This window comes from Anomaloglossus baeobatrachus, chromosome 11 (assembly GCF_048569485.1).
Source record: "Anomaloglossus baeobatrachus isolate aAnoBae1 chromosome 11, aAnoBae1.hap1, whole genome shotgun sequence".
Classification (NCBI taxonomy): domain Eukaryota; kingdom Metazoa; phylum Chordata; class Amphibia; order Anura; family Aromobatidae; genus Anomaloglossus; species Anomaloglossus baeobatrachus.
In genome coordinates, this window is record NC_134363.1 from 51,652,477 (window position 1) to 51,668,706 (window position 16,230).

At 53.5% G+C, this 16,230-nt stretch overlaps 1 protein-coding gene across 1 annotated transcript in view; it reads left to right on the top strand.

Annotated features, from left to right (window-relative positions):
• Positions 1 to 16,230, top strand: part of POLD1 (DNA polymerase delta 1, catalytic subunit) — a 181,564-nt gene that overhangs the window by 12,930 nt on the left and 152,404 nt on the right.

The following is a 16,230-nucleotide window of genomic DNA, read 5'->3' on the forward strand; positions in this document are numbered from 1 at the left end:
CTCATACTTTTTTTTTTCTCTTTAAATATAAGATATTCAACGCTCTGATGTCTCCTTTGTTGATATCTTATGTCTAAAAGGGGCTAATGTGAATCTGTCAGCATATTTCACAATACAACTTGCATAGAGATCATTAGACCAGATAAGAATGGCTGTATAATCCTTTAGGCGCAATCTACCCCCCCTTAGTCTGATTGACAGCTCCTCAGGGTCCCGCCTCCCTGCAACCGCTCAGAACAAGCTGCATTTGTCAGTCAGACTTGGTGGCTGGAAACTGAGTACACTTGGACTGCTGACTAGTGGTGAGCGGACTCGAACTGTAAAAATCCGGATCCGTGCGGTCTCAGGATCCGATCCGGATCTGACCTGTACCCGGGAATCCGGCTGCACGATCCGGGTTCAGATTTTTTTTTTTTTTCCACTCACTCACTCACTCACTCACTCACTCACTCACTCACTGACTCTGACTCTGACTCTGACTCTGACTCTGACTCTGACTCTGACTCTGACTCTGACTCTGACTCTGACTCTGACTCTGACTCTGACTCTCACTCTGACTCTCACTCTGACTCTCACTCTGACTCTCACTCTGACTCTCACTCTGACTCTCACTCTGACTCTCACTCTGACTCTCACTCTGACTCTCACTCTGACTCTCACTCTGACTCTCACTCTGACTCTCACTCTGACTCTCACTCTGACTCTCACTCTGACTCTCACTCTGACTCTCACTCTGACTCTCACTCTGACTCTCACTCTGACTCTCACTCTGACTCTCACTCTGACTCTCACTCTGACTCTCACTCTGACTCTCACTCTGACTCTCACTCTGACTCTCACTCTGACTCTCACTCTCACTCTCACTCTCACTCTCACTCTCACTCTCTCGTCCCGGATCCGCTCCCCATTGACTTACATGGGTCCGGATCGGATCCGGAATTTTTTCACAACCCGCGACGGATTGGATCCGGACTCTGATTATTAGCAATCCGCTCAACTCTACTGCTGACCTTTTATTCTATAACTGTATGGTTATGCATATGACTTTTGCGAGTCTCGGATCGGTATCACCCGGCACGGCTGCACACTCTCCTGACTGGTCAGCTGCATGTATTTCCATGCAGCTGAGATGCTCATGTCTGGAGAGTGTGTGGCCGTGCCGGGTGATACCGATGCGAGACTCGCAGGAGTTATACGCAAGTGGAACCGTACCCTAACTGGACTCATGTTATTGTCAGGATTATACAGCCATGTTGACTTAGGTTTTCAAAGTAAGTACACCAGCCTGTTCAGGTCTATATGATAACATGTAGCTTGTATTGTGAAATCTGGTGTTTTAAGGTATGTGATTACTAGGGTGACCGGATCTCATAAGGGGGGGGGGGGGAAATGTCGGAACTTTGTCCGTCTGGACCCCACAAAAACGATTCCCCTTTCCAGATATTGAGATAGCCCAAATTTGAGCTTGATCAAACGACGTTAACCCGTGCCGCTCGTTGCTCAAAGTTTGAAAAAATCCAAATTTCTTTATCGCTTCATTGGGGGACACAGAGACCATGGGTTGTATGCTGCTGCCACTAGGAGGCGACACTAAGCAAAATAAGGAAAACTCCTCCTATGCAGTATACACCCACCAACTGGCAATTGTACCTCAGTTTAAGCTTAGTGTCCATAGGAGGTGGACACACTTGGGGCTGCTCCAGCCCCTCAGGTTTGTATTTTTAATCTTTTCCCCTTTTTCTTTTCAGACACAGCTCGTCGGGCGACAGGGTGTAATTGCTCACCCTGCTCTCCCCCCTAGAGGCCGGTCGCACAGAAGTGGGGTCCGTCCGCCACTTCCGTTGACTTCCGTGCCTGTCTGGCAGGACCCTACCCCCCTAACACTCTCAAGACTGTTTGGGGGGCATCCGCACAGAGGGACAGGCGGATGGTCCTTGCCCCCCTCCCCCTGCACGCCCGCCCTCCACAGCCGGCCTGATCAGGGAGGGGAGACGAAAAAATCATTGGAAGAACCCCGTCTCCCTATGTCCTTCCCAGGGATCAAGCCAAGGAGTATAGGATCAAGCAAGGAGGACTATCAGCCACCGGGACAGGTACCCATCCCTTGTCCCGGGTCATGGGGGGCTCCGTTCCAAAAAAAAAATAAAAATAAAAAAAAAAATGTCTCTTTAAATCATTATCTATCAAGCTTCGTTCTTACCCGGGTCAGCTTCACCCCAGGCAGTACGCCCGGCTCCCCCACAAGGAGAGGGCACCCCAACCCCGTCCTCGACGCCGTCCTCGGCTCCCCCTGCGGCCTCACCTAAAAATCTAGTCCCCGGCCTCTCACCGGCCTAGCTCCCGTCAGGCCACGCCCCCTCCCGGCCGGCCTATCGCGTCTGCCCTTACTTCTAGCAGGCCCGCCCGCTCCAGCAGCCAGTCAGGGGAGGCCTCTGCGCGCCCTTTCTCAGCCAACCACGGGCCTCCTCTCTCTCTCCCGGCCGATACCTGCAGTCTGCGCGCCGTTTTTTCGCGCTCTTTTTTTCGGCTCCTCCTCCGGCCTGGGCCCTCAGCAGCATTCACTGCCCTGCGATCTCCTGTGCGGCAGACACGCTCCACGTGCAGCCACCGGCCTCACGTCCCTGCAGCTCCTCGGAGCCCCCACCTCTGCTCCCTCAGCCTGCATAGCTGAACAGGAAGCGCCTGCATACAGAGACAGCTCAAACACAGATCGACAGAATCTGGGTAAGCTCTGCCACTGGGAGGCAGCTCCTTCCCCAGTACCTCATCCACCTGGCATCCTCCTGTCTCTCTTCCCTTGCCTCACTCCCTCTCTTCTGTCCTATGTCCAGCACAAGAGCGACCCGCTCTCAGACACAGGCCATAGTACGTTACTTCGCCTGCTCCTCTTGCCTAAAGAAATTTCCCTCAGGGCAGTCCTCCCCCATCTGCGTAGCCTGTAGCACCCCTAACATGACTACTACGGAGCCCCCCACCGCCCGTAACGAGGACTCGGCCCCCATGCCTGGGTGGGCCTCAGCACTCTCCCAGTCCGTGGACAACCTAACTAACATGTCTCAGTCCTTAGCTTCGGCCATAGACCGTCTGTCCGCCTCCTCCTCTGGAGTCCCTCCGGTAACCCAGAGCGAGTCTGAGCCCGCAGCGCCTCCAGCCCGGCAAGGCAGAACCCACAGGAGGTCTAGGAAGCGGTCCCTCTCTGGGTCATCCTCCAGCTCCCCTAGCCCTGCTATGGCCGCCAGAGCATCACGCTCGCCGTCTCCTGCCTCTTCTGCGGCAGCTCCAGATTCGGACCAGGACTCTGCTTCTGACTCCGATCTGGACTCTGAACATATATCCAAGCTGACCGGTATGATGGACAGTCTGGTCATTGCTGTCAATCAGACCCTAGAGGTACAGGATATTGACCCGGCGCCTACCTGTCAATCAGTCCCTTTCAAGAGAGCCAAGAAGCTGCCAAGAAGCTTTGGCAACCACAGGGAGTTTGAGGATATTTTTTCCAGACAGTGGGAACATCCCGACAAGCGTTTCCAGAAGCGCAAGCGCGCTCAGGTCCTTTATCCCTTCCCACCGGAACTGCTTCAGAAGTGGTCAGTGGCCCCTTCAGTGGATCCTCCGATCTCCCGACTCTCGTCCAGCACCACCCTGCCGCTGTCCGATGGAGCCTCCCTGAAGGATCCTTCGGACAGGACCATAGAATCCTTAGCCAGGTCGGCCTTTGAAGCCTCCGGCTCTGCCATCACTCCAGCCTTCGCAACCACCTGGGTTTCCAAGGCTGTCTCCGCCTGGGCAAAGCTCCTTCGGCGTGGTATCCTGGCTGACGCTCCCAGACCAGAGCTGGCAGATCTGGCAGATCAGATCACTCATGCCGGAAAGTATCTAGTCGCTGCGTCCCTTGACTCTGCTGCTTCTGCTGCCCTGGCAGCCGGCAACATTACTGCAATTCGCAGAGCCCTGTGGCTTAAAGCGTGGAACGCGGACTCAGCATCCAAAAAGTCTCTCACCAGTCTTCCCTTTGTCGGTGCCAGACTCTTCGGAGAAAAGCTGGACAAGATCATCTCTGAGGCTACGGGAGGCAAGAGTACCTTCCTCCCCCAACAGAGGACCCCTCGTGCCCCTCCAAAGCGGCGACCTTTTCCTTTTCGCCCCTTTCGTCAATTCTCCACCAACAACAACTCACGTCGGGAGCGGTCCCCAGCGCGTCAGGAGAGACGGAAGCCCTCCTTCAAGGCAACACCCCACTGGCGTTCCTGGCGTTCCCGTGGCCAGCAGTCCAAGTCCTCCAGGTCCAGATCCCACAGATTTTCCTCTGCATGACTGGGCTCCCGTCACCGGGTCCCAATCCAGGGTCGGCGGTCGTCTCCGCATGTTCAGAAGCACGTGGCTTTCCGTGATAGACGACGCCTGGGTTCGAGACGTCGTCTCTCACGGCTACAAAATAGAGTTTTCTTCGCTCCCACGCTCACGCTTCGTCCAGTCCAAACCCCCCAAGGACCCCTCCCTCACAGAGGGCTTCTTCGCAGCCATTCAGGCCATGCGAGACTCTGGGGTCATCATCTCCATACCTCCTCAAGACAGATTCCGGGGTTTTTATTCAAACCTTTTCGTGGTACCGAAGAAGAACGGCACAGTCCGCCCCATCCTGGATCTCAAGCGCCTCAACAGGCGAGTCCGTCTCCGGCGATTCCGCATGGAGTCTCTGCGCTCAGTGATAGCGTCCATGGAACCAGGGGAGTTCCTTTGCTCGGTGGACATCCAGGACGCCTATCTCCACATACCGATCTTTCCAGCTCATCAGAGATTCCTACGCTTCATGGTTCAGGGACAACACTTCCAGTTCACTGCCCTCCCCTTCGGGCTCTCGACAGCTCCCAGAGTCTTCACCAAGGTAATGGCTACTGTCATGGCTATTCTTCGGACCCGGGGGATTCTAGCCATCCCGTATCTGGACGACATTTTGATCAAGGCTCCCTCGGCGGCGGAGTGCCGCGACAGTCTCAACATCACTCTGGATACTCTATCCCGTCTCGGCTGGTTGATCAACAGACCAAAGCCATCTCTGATCCCGTCTCAACGCATCTCATTCCTCGGCATGATCTTCGATACCACGCAAGCGAAGGTTCTTCTGCCCAAGGACAAACTCACAGCTATCCTCAGGGGGATTTGGAAGCTCCAACGCGCACCTCGCTGCTCCCTTCGATACTGCATGAGCATTCTCGGGAAGATGGTGGCGTCAATGGAGGCGGTGCCCTACAGTCAATTCCACACTCGCCCCCTTCAAGGTCTCCTTCTCGCAGCATGGGACAAGTCTCCTCACTCTCTGGATCGACTAATTGCGATCCCTCCTCGAGTCAGGGAGTCATTGGAATGGTGGAGATGCTCTCCCCTCACCCTCCAAGGGAGATCATTTCTTCCCCTTCGATGGAGGGTCGTCACGACAGACGCCAGCCTACTAGGTTGGGGGGCCACCTTCCAGGACCTCACAGTTCAGGGTCACTGGACCGAGCCGGAAACCAAGCTCCCCATCAACATCTTGGAACTCAGATCAGTTCGCCTAGCTCTCTTCCAGTGGAAGGCTCTGCTTCGCGGACACCCAGTTCAGGTGCAGTCCGACAATGCAACCACGGTAGCCTACATAAACCATCAAGGCGGAACACGCAGCCGAGCGGCAATGAGAGAGGTATCCCAAATCCTCGACTGGGCCGAACAAAACGTCCCAGCGATTTCGGCGGTCCACATCCCGGGCGTGGACAATTGGGCCGCCGACTTCCTCAGCCGAGAGGGTCTCGACGCGGGAGAGTGGTCCCTCAATCCCAGAATCTTCCAGCAGATCTGTTCCAGGTGGGGGACCCCCGACGTGGATCTCCTGGCCTCCAGGTGGAATCACAAGGTCCCCCACTTCGTCTCCAGGGCAAGAGACCCACTAGCGCTCGCAACGGACGCCCTAGCGATCCCCTGGTCGCAGTTCTCTCTGCCGTACCTCTTCCCTCCACTTCCGCTTATACCCAAGCTAGTCAAGAAGATCAAGGCGAAGGGAGTTCCGGTGATCCTCGTGGCCCCAGACTGGCCTCGTCGCCCGTGGTACGCAGAGCTCGTGTACCTTCTCGCCGACGCTCCGTGGAGACTTCCAGACGTCCAGGACCTTCTCACCCAAGGGCCTTTTCTTCACCAGAATTCACTGTCGCTCAATTTAACGGCATGGCTGTTGAAGCCGCAGTACTAACTTCCGCGGGATTCTCAGGTAAGGTCGTCCAGACGATGATCAAGGCTCGGAAGCCTTCTTCTTCCCGCATTTACCACCGGACGTGGAAGGCCTATTTCCGCTGGTGTGAAGCTAACCAGGTCACAGCCATGACTTTCTCCTTGCCAGTTCTGTTGTCATTCCTACAGTCTGGTCTGGATGCGGGATTAGCACTCAGCTCCCTCAAGGGGCAAGTGTCTGCTCTTTCCATTCTCTTTCAAAGGAGGATTGCTTCTCGTTCACAGGTTCGTACATTCATTCAGGGGGTCGCGCATGCAGCGCCCCCCGTTCAACCTCCAGTGGAGCCCTGGGACCTCAACCTGGTTCTGTCCGTTCTCCAGCATTCTCCCTTCGAACCTATGCATGAGATGTCCCTCACGTTCCTCTCTTGGAAGGTCGCCTTCTTAGTTGCCATCACGTCAATCAGGCGGGTATCTGAACTAGCGGCGCTTTCCTGCCGCTCTCCATACCTTGTCTTCCACCAGGATAAGGTATTCCTCCGTCCGGTTCCGTCCTTTCTGCCCAAGGTGGTTTCCTCTTTCCATCTTAATGAGGACATTGTTCTCCCCTCCTTTTGTCCGAATCCTTCACACCCTCGTGAGATTCTTCTCCACAGGCTGGACTTGGTCAGAGCTCTCCGTTGGTACATTTCCAGGACCTCTCAATTCAGACGGTCGGATTCCCTTTTTGTACTTCCGTCTGGCCCGCGCAGAGGCCTATCTGCCTCCAAGTCCTCCATTGCGCGATGGATTCGCTCTGCCGTACTGGAAGCCTACCGGGTAAGAGGGAGAACGCGCCCACTCAGGATTACGGCCCATTCCACCAGGGCGGTGGGAGCCTCGTGGGCGGTCCGTCACCACGCTACAGCGTCGCAGCTTTGCAAAGCGGCCACCTGGTCTTCGCTCCACACTTTCACAAAGTTCTACAGGGTCCACACTTTCGCATCCGCCGATGCGAGCCTCGGTAGACTAGTTCTGCAGGCTGCAGTGGACCGAGGTCAGCCCTGAGAGTAATACTAGACCCACCCGTGGGACTGCTTTAGGACGTCCCATGGTCTCTGTGTCCCCCAATGAAGCGATAAAGAAAAGTAGATTTTGGGTACTCACCGTAAAATCTCTTTCTTGGAGCCTTCATTGGGGGACACAGCACCCGCCCTTGTGTTGGACATATGTTACTGTTCAATGTTTCTGTTGAATGTTCAGTTTAATGTCCACTTCTGTACGATTGTTCGTTTTCTCTATCGTTTCATTGGGGGACACAGGACCATGGGTTATGCTGCTGTCACTAGGAGGCTGACACTAAGTAAACATAAAAAAGTTAGCTCCTCCCTAGCAGCATACACCCCGAGCCGGAGGCGGGCTCAGATCAGTTTTTAGCTTAGTGTCGTAGGAGGCTGATGTGGGCCGTCTCGGCCCCCCTCAGCCATGTATTTTTTTGCGCTTTTTTCTTTTATTTCGGCGCCGCTCATCACTCTCATACCTGTCGTCTTCTTCTCTGCAGGTATTCGCTTCACTCATTCTCCGCAGCCCCGTGGGTACCGCTCCCCAGGGTCGCAGGGGCTTGAGACGTCGGGGCCCTCTCCCCCGCCCGTCCCCGTGGTACCACTCCCGGGGGTGCGCGTGTGGGCAGGTTGTTTTGTGGGCACCCCTGATTCGCCCTGAGGTATCACCCCAAAGGGCGTACAGGGGAGTACAGCAGGGATGGATCCTCCGCAGCGTGTGTGATAGGGGGCTGTCTACCCCCATCATGATGTCCACTACCCTGCCTCAGCACGCTCTCCCCCGGAGCCTTCCTGGACGAGCAGCGCTGTTCACAGGCAGGGCAGGGAGCCCTGCCTGCACCGCATCCATCGCTGAGCCAGCGCCGCCGATTGCAGGTAGGACCGACTTCCCTGCTCTTTCCCCCGGCCCTCTCCATAAATTTAGTCCCCGGTCTCGGCCTAGTCGCTCCTGCGTCCTAGCCACGCCCCCCTGCAGCGCTATTGGCCGCCGGTCGTCTCCCTCTGTACCTCCCACTGCTCTGCCTCCTGGCTGATTGTGGGGGCTGTAAATCCTCCTGGCTTTTTCGCGCCGGAATCCTGCTCCTCCCCCAGCCTCCTCCAGCGTCCCCTCTCCATTTTAGCCTGCCTCTGGTCCCCTGAGGCTGCAGCACGCCGGCGTTCTGAGTTTTCTGGCCAGCTCACTCCTGGACTCCTCTTCTGGACTGGTGGGCAGCACGCAGGACCTGGGTAAGCTCTGCTCCTAAGGAGTAGCCCTCACTAGGTAGCATTCTCTGAGTTTAGGGACGAGTTAACCCTCTCCTGTCTCCTTCCTAGCAGCCACCAGGGAGAGTACCTGTTTGCACCATGCCTAAGGCTAAGCCCTCCCAATCCAAGCAGGCCCCCTTTGCACTATTTTTTGCATGCTCCTCCTGCAGCTCCAAATTTTCCCAGGGTCAGGACGCCCCACTATGCTCCGTCTGTTCTACAGACGCGCAGCCTCCGCAGAACTCCGCGGCCGACGTTTCTGATACCGCAGACGCCACAGCGCCATATGCTGCAGGGCCCTGCGTCCCGCCCCCCCCCGACTGGCTAGCGTCCCTGTCCCAGTCCGTAGATTCCCTCTCTGAGGCTTCTCGGACCATCGCGCAAGCTCTACGCCTGCTGCCGACGCTCGCCCAGATTCCCGCAGACCCGGCGCAATTGCCTCCGGAGCAGGTGAGCCCCGTTGCAGGGTCCTCCTCTGCTGCTCAGAAACGGACCCGCCAGGTCTCGTCCTCAGACTCTTCCCAGGTTTCACCTTCATCCCCAGGTCCAGACCGTCAGTCCTCCAGGGAGGCTTCTGACTGCTCCGAGGATGATTCCGATGCGGTACCCCTGCAGGACTCAGAGCAGGCGGCCGATATCCGGCACATGGTAAATAGCCTGATAGAAGCAGTAAACCAGACCTTGAAGGTACAGGTGGACCCAGTCTCCTCCCAGAGCACCCAGATCTCCTTTAAGCGGGTGAAGCGGGCCCAGAACACATTCAGCGGACATCCAGAATTCGCTGAGTTACTGCGCAGCCACAGGCAACAGCCGGACAGGGTATTTACCAGCGGTAAGTCCATCGATTTGCATTATCCCTTTCCTGAGGGTCTTAGAAAGGATTGGGCAGGTTCCCCTGTGGTCGACCCCCCAATCTCCCGCCTGTCTTCTCACACAGTCCTTCCACTCACTAACGGTACGTCTCTCAAAGACCCTACGGACCGTACTATTGACAGGTTGGCCCGTTCCGCCTTCGAGGCAGCGGGCTCATCCCTCTCTCCGGCCTTCGCCTCGGTTTGGGTTGCGAAGGCCCTGATGTCCTGGGCGGACACGCTACGCTGCGGTCTCCGCGCCATTCCTGCCAATCCGGACCTGGTTCCCATCGCCTCGCAGATTTCCCTCGCGGGTGAGTACTTGCTCAATGCAGCCCTGGCGTCTGCAAGTTGCGCGACCCAGGCCGCCAGCAACAATGTGGCCATCCGTCGAGCCCTTTGGCTCCGGTCCTGGAACGCGGATGCGGCCTCTAAGAAGTCACTAACTTCTCTGCCCTTCCTAGGGGAGCGTCTCTTCGGAGATAGGCTGGACCAGCTGATCTCCGATGCAACGGGAGGAAAGAGTACATCTCTCCCCCAATTGCGTCCCAAGCGCTTCCAGAATCGGCGCTCCACCGCTCGTTTCCGGCCCTTTCGCAGATTCAGCTCCAATCCCCAGCCGCGGAAAAGCCGCTCTCCTCCGAGAGACAGGAAGACCCCGTCATTCAAGACCAATCCCGCCTGGCGTTCACGCCCCTGCCAGTCCACGAGATCCTCTTCCGGTTACCGCCGTCGTTCATCCAAGTGACTCGCGGTCGGCGCGCAACAGCGCCAGACTTGTGGGAGGGCGTCTGTCTCGTTTTCAGCATGTGTGGATCCCCCTGACCGCCGATGCCACCGAGACGTTTTTTCCTATCTCGCCCTCCCGAGTCTACCGCGCGGGCTCGCGCGTTCTTTCACTCCATAGACTCCCTCCTCCGAACCGGAGTCGTGGTACCAGTCCCTCCCGCAGAGCGTTTCAAGGGGTTCTATTCCAACCTTTTCGTGGTCCCCAAAAAGGACGGCTCTGTCCGTCCCGTCCTCGACCTAAAGCTTCTGAACAGGTCGGTGAGACCTCGGCCGTTTCGAATGGAGTCACTCCGGTCCGTCATCGCGTCCATGGAGGTAGGCGAATTCCTGGCATCGCTGGATATTCAAGACGCCTATCTTCACGTCCCGATAGCCACCTCTCACCAACAGTTCCTCCGCTTTGCGATAGCGGAAGATCACTTCCAGTTCACGGCTCTTCCCTTCGGCCTCGCATCGGCACCCAGGGTCTTTACGAAGATCATGGCTGCTGCCATGTCCGTCCTGCATGCCAGGGCTGTCATGGTCATCCCGTACTTGGACGATATGTTGATAAAGGGCTCTTCCTTCGAGGACTGTCGTCTTGGGGTTCAGGTCACGATCGACACCCTTTCACGGTTAGGGTGGCTGATAAATCGGAAGAAGTCCTCTCTGATCCCGGCCCGTCGGATCACCTTTTTAGGCATGGTATTCGATACCATCCAAGGGCGAGTTTTCCTCACACAGGAGAAGATCTCCTCCCTACAACGAGGACTCCGCGCTCTCCGGCGTCAGCGCCAAGTGTCCATCAGGTTCGGCATGCGAGTCCTCGGTCGTATGGTGGCGGCGATGGAAGCGGTACCCTTTGCACAGTTCCATCTCCGACCCCTCCAGCTGGCCTTGCTGAAGAAGTGGGACAGATCTCCCTTTTCTCTGGACCGCAGGTTTCATCTTTCGCCGGAGACCCGCCACTCCCTCCGTTGGTGGCTCAATCAGCGCAACCTCGCATCAGGGAGGTCTTTCCTCCCGCTCCACTGGAAGATAGTGACCACCGACGCCAGTCTCCAGGGCTGGGGAGCAGTGTTTCGACATCACACAGCGCAGGGCCGATGGTCACCGAGAGAGAGTTGCCTCCAGATCAACATTTTGGAGATAAGAGCCATCCGGCTAGCCTTGCAGCAGTTTCGGCACCTCGTACAGGGTTGCCCGGTCAGGATCCAGTCGGACAATGCGACGGCGGTGGCGTACATCAACCACCAAGGCGGCACAAGAAGTGTCGGGGCGATGCGAGAAGTCAAGAAGATCTTGCACTGGGCCGAGTGTCATCACTCCCTGATCTCAGCGGTACACATCCCAGGCGTGGACAATTGGGCGGCGGACTTCCTCAGCAGGGAAGGCCTCGCCTCCGGAGAATGGTCCCTCAACCGGGAAGTCTTCAACCAGATCTGCGACAGATGGGGAGTTCCGGACGTGGACCTAATGGCCTCCCGGTTCAACCGTCAGGTTCCGCACTTTGTAGCACGGTGCCGCGACCGCTTGGCTTTAGGAGTCGACGCCCTCACCCTGTCATGGAGCCAGTTCAGTCTCCCGTACATCTTCCCTCCGCTCCCTCTAATTCCGAGGGTCCTCAAGAAGATCAAGGCGGAAGGGATACCGGTCATCCTAGTGGCTCCGGACTGGCCCAGGCGAGCATGGTTCGCGGAACTAACTCAGCTCCTCGCAGACGCTCCGTGGCGCCTTCCAGACCGTCCAGATCTCCTGCAGCAGGGGCCTCTCTTCCATCAGAACTCACAGGTCCTAAATTTGACGGCCTGGCCATTGAATTCTGGGTTCTAGCTAAGGCTGGTTTTTCCTCAAGAGTGATTCAGACAATGATTAGGGCCAGGAAGCCAGCTTCATCAAAGATTTACCACCGCACGTGGAAGGTTTTCTTCAGGTGGTGTGAAGAGCAGAATATTTCTTCTCCTCTCGCCTTCTCCCTTCCTTCCCTATTGGCATTCTTGCAGTCAGGCCTAGATGCGGGTCTCTCGCTCGCAACACTAAAGGGCCAGATATCGGCGTTATCAATCCTGTTTCAGAAGCCACTGGCCGCTCGTTCACAGGTTAAGACCTTCATCCAGGGAGTTGCCCACCTGGCACCGCCGTACCGGCGGCCTCTAGAACCGTGGGACCTTAATGTAGTCCTAGGGTCACTTCAGGGCTCCCCATTCGAGCCCTTGCGAGAATCTTCCCTTTCTCACCTGTCATGGAAGGTGGTGTTTCTTGTTGCCATCACTTCTATTCGCAGGACGTCAGAGCTGGCAGCTCTCTCTTGTCGTTCCCCCTTTTTGATTTTTCACCAGGACAAAGCGGTTCTCCGGCCAGATCCCGCTTTTCTCCCAAAGGTGGTCTCCCCGTTCCATCTTAACGAGGAAATCGTCCTTCCGTCCTTCTGTCCTGGCCCCTCTCACAGCTTGGAGAGGTCCTTGCACACCCTGGACCTAGTGCGTGCACTTAGAATTTATGTCTCCAGAACCGCGCCATTCCGTAAGTCAGATGGTCTGTTTGTTCTCCCTTCTGGTCCCAAGAAGGGTGAATCGGCATCCAAGGCCACAATTGCCAGATGGATCCGTTCCGCCATATCAGAGGCCTATCGGATTCGGGACAAGTCTCCGCCGCGGGGGGTAAAGGCGCACTCTACCCGCGCAGTGGGAGCCTCTTGGGCGATTAGGCATCAGGCGTCGGCCGACCAGGTCTGCAAGGCCGCCACCTGGTCTAGCCTGCACACCTTTACTAGGTTCTACCAGGTTCACACCCAAGCATCGGCAGATGCTATTTTTGGGAGAAAGGTCTTGCAGGCAGCAGTTGCACACCTGTAATAGGGTGGCAGCATTCAATTATAGTGCAAGCCCGCCAAGGGAGGTTGTTGTTTTTCTTCCTCTGCGGGTTTTTCGGTATTCCCACCCAGGGACTGCTTTTGGACGTCCCATGGTCCTGTGTCCCCCAATGAAACGATAGAGAAAGTAGGATTTTTGTGTACTCACCGTAAAATCTCTTTCTCTGAGTCTTCATTGGGGGACACAGCACCCACCCTGCTTGGTTTTTTGGTTGATTCAATTGCATTTGCCGGCTATTTTTTCAGTGGTCTTATGTTCATAGACCTCTTGTTTGCACGGCTGCATTGTTTTAGTTACAACTTGTGTTTATGTATGGTGATTCTGGTACTCCTCCTACTGCTTGTGCACCAACTGATCTGAGCCCGCCTCCGGCTCGGGGTGTATGCTGCTAGGGAGGAGCTAACTTTTTTATGTTTACTTAGTGTCAGCCTCCTAGTGACAGCAGCATAACCCATGGTCCTGTGTCCCCCAATGAAGACTCAGAGAAAGAGATTTTACGGTGAGTACACAAAAATCCTACTTTTTCTACTGTTGTCTCCTATTGCTTTCTCACTAACTGAGGTACAATTGCCAGTTGGTGGGTGTATACTGCATAATACTGCATAGGAGGAGTTTTCCTTATTTTGCTTAGTGTCGCCTCCTAGTGGCAGCAGCATACAACCCATGGTCTCTGTGTCCCCCAATGAAGGCTCCAAGAAAGAGATTTTACGGTGAGTACCCAAAATCTACTTTTTTGGCCAAAAAGCTGACATATGGAGCCATAACTCCAGAACGGTGAATAATAAAAACACGCTTAATATCTCAAAAGAAAGCTAATGTTGTTCTTCAAAATGTATATGTTACACACAGGGTGCATGTAATTTCTATTCAACACAAAAATGGGATCAACCACTGGACCTCATCCAGACACTTTCAAAAGATTCCTCACTGCGTGGCCCAAGATAGACAAAGGAAAATATGACACAGGTATCAGTGACAATCTAATACAAAAGCAGCTAACTCCAGAAGTAATTGCAAATGTTACTGCTGAATTCGAGACCAAATTAACTGCGAGCCACCCCAGAGATGACTACAAGGAGCTGTTGCAGTTGGTTCTCGTACTTGTTGGATCACTAGACGGCAATGTTGTGGGTTTTAGAACTCCAGGAGCCATTCATCACGCTAGGTGGATGGCAAAGGCTATTTACTGCTTACAAAATGTTCATTTTTCCTCGTCAATTTAAGATGTCTAAAGAAGAAGAAAGTTCTGTGCGTGCCATTTCTGTTTTCCTAGTTACAATTTATTGTAAAGCTTGGTTCAATGCTCCAAAAGCTCATCTTGCGCCAAAGCAAGATTTAGGTATTTTGCATAGTCTGTTAGACTATTAAGAATGTGACAACGACATTGCAGAAATAGCCCTGACCACATTTTCGAACCATTTGTGGTATTTGAATGCAGAGTTGGTGGGATTATCGTTTTTTGATCCCACCATTACAGACGATGAAAAGTTGTTAATGGCTAATAAATTGCTCAGTAGCACAGATGAACCATCAGAGCACGCTAGGGTTGTAAATCCAAAAGTTAGGAAAGAAAAATTAAGAGGTAGTTGATGGAGGATTGGTAAATTTACTTACCAAAGAAACATTTACATTCTTTGACCGATTTAATATAAAAACAGATTTCCTAAGACAAAATCCAAACACCTGGCCTCAAAATAATGACTTCCAAGAAGGATTGAAAATTGTCAAAACATTAAAAGTAGTTAATGATATGGCTGAGCGTGGTGTTAAATTAATAACCGACTTTAACGACCTTCTGACAAAAGATGAAGAACAAAAGCAATATGTCCTGCAAGCTGTAAGCAAATGCCGAGCGTTATATTCTGACGTTTCAAAAACTACTTTAACAAAAGTTCTAGAATAGATTAGATAACTACAGTTAGGTCCAGAAATATTTGGACAGTGACACAATTTTGGCGAGTTGGGCTCTGCATGCCACCACATTGGATTTGAAATGAAATCTCTACAACAGAATTCAAGTGCAGATTGTAACGTTTAATTTGAAGGTTTGAACAAAAATATCTGATAGAAATTGTAGGAATTGTACACATTTCTTTACAAACACTCCACATTTTAGGAGGTCAAAAGTAATTGGACAAATAAACCAAACCCAAACAAAATATTTTTATTTTCAATATTTTGTTGCGAATCCTTTGGAGGCAATCACTGCCTTAAGTCTGGAACCCATGGCTATCACCAAACGCTGGGTTTCCTCCTTCTTAATGCTTTGCCAGGCCTTTACAGCCGCAGCCTTCAGGTCTTGCTTGTTTGTGGGTCTTTCCGTCTTAAGTCTGGATTTGAGCAAGTGAAATGCATGCTCAATTGGGTTAAGATCTGGTGATTGACTTGGCCATTGCAGAATGTTCCACTTTTTTGCACTCATGAACTCCTGGGTAGCTTTGGCTGTATGCTTGGGGTCATTGTCCATCTGTACTATGAAGCGCCGTCCGATCAACTTTGCGGCATTTGGCTGAATCTGGGCTGAAAGTATATCCCGGTACACTTCAGAATTCATCCGGCTACTCTTGTCTGCTGTTATGTCATCAATAAACACAAGTGACCCAGTGCCATTGAAAGCCATTCATGCCCATGCCATCACGTTGCCTCCACCATGTTTTACAGAGGATGTGGTGTGCCTTGGATCATGTGCCGTTCCCTTTCTTCTCCAAACTTTTTTCTTCCCATCATTCTGGTACAGGTTGATCTTTGTCTCATATGTCCATAGAATACTTTTCCAAAACTGAGCTGGCTTCATGAGGTGTTTTTCAGCAAATTTAACTCTGGCCTGTCTATTTTTGGAATTGATGAATGGTTTGCATCTAGATGTGAACCCTTTGTATTTACTTTCATGGAGTCTTCTCTTTACTGTTGACTTAGAGACAGATACACCTACTTCACTGAGAGTGTTCTGGACTTCAGTTGATGTTGTGAACGGGTTCTTCTTCACCAAAGAAAGTATGCGGCGATCATCCACCACTGTTGTCATCCGTGGACGCCCAGGCCTTTTTGAGTTCCCAAGCTCACCAGTCAATTCCTTTTTTCTCAGAATGTACCCGACTGTTGATTTTGCTACTCCAAGCATGTCTGCTATCTCTCTGATGGATTTTTTCTATTTTTTCAGCCTCAGGATGTTCTGCTTCACCTCAATTGAGAGTTCCTTAGACCGCATGCTGTCTGGTCACAGCAACAGCTTCCAAATGCAAAACCACACACCTG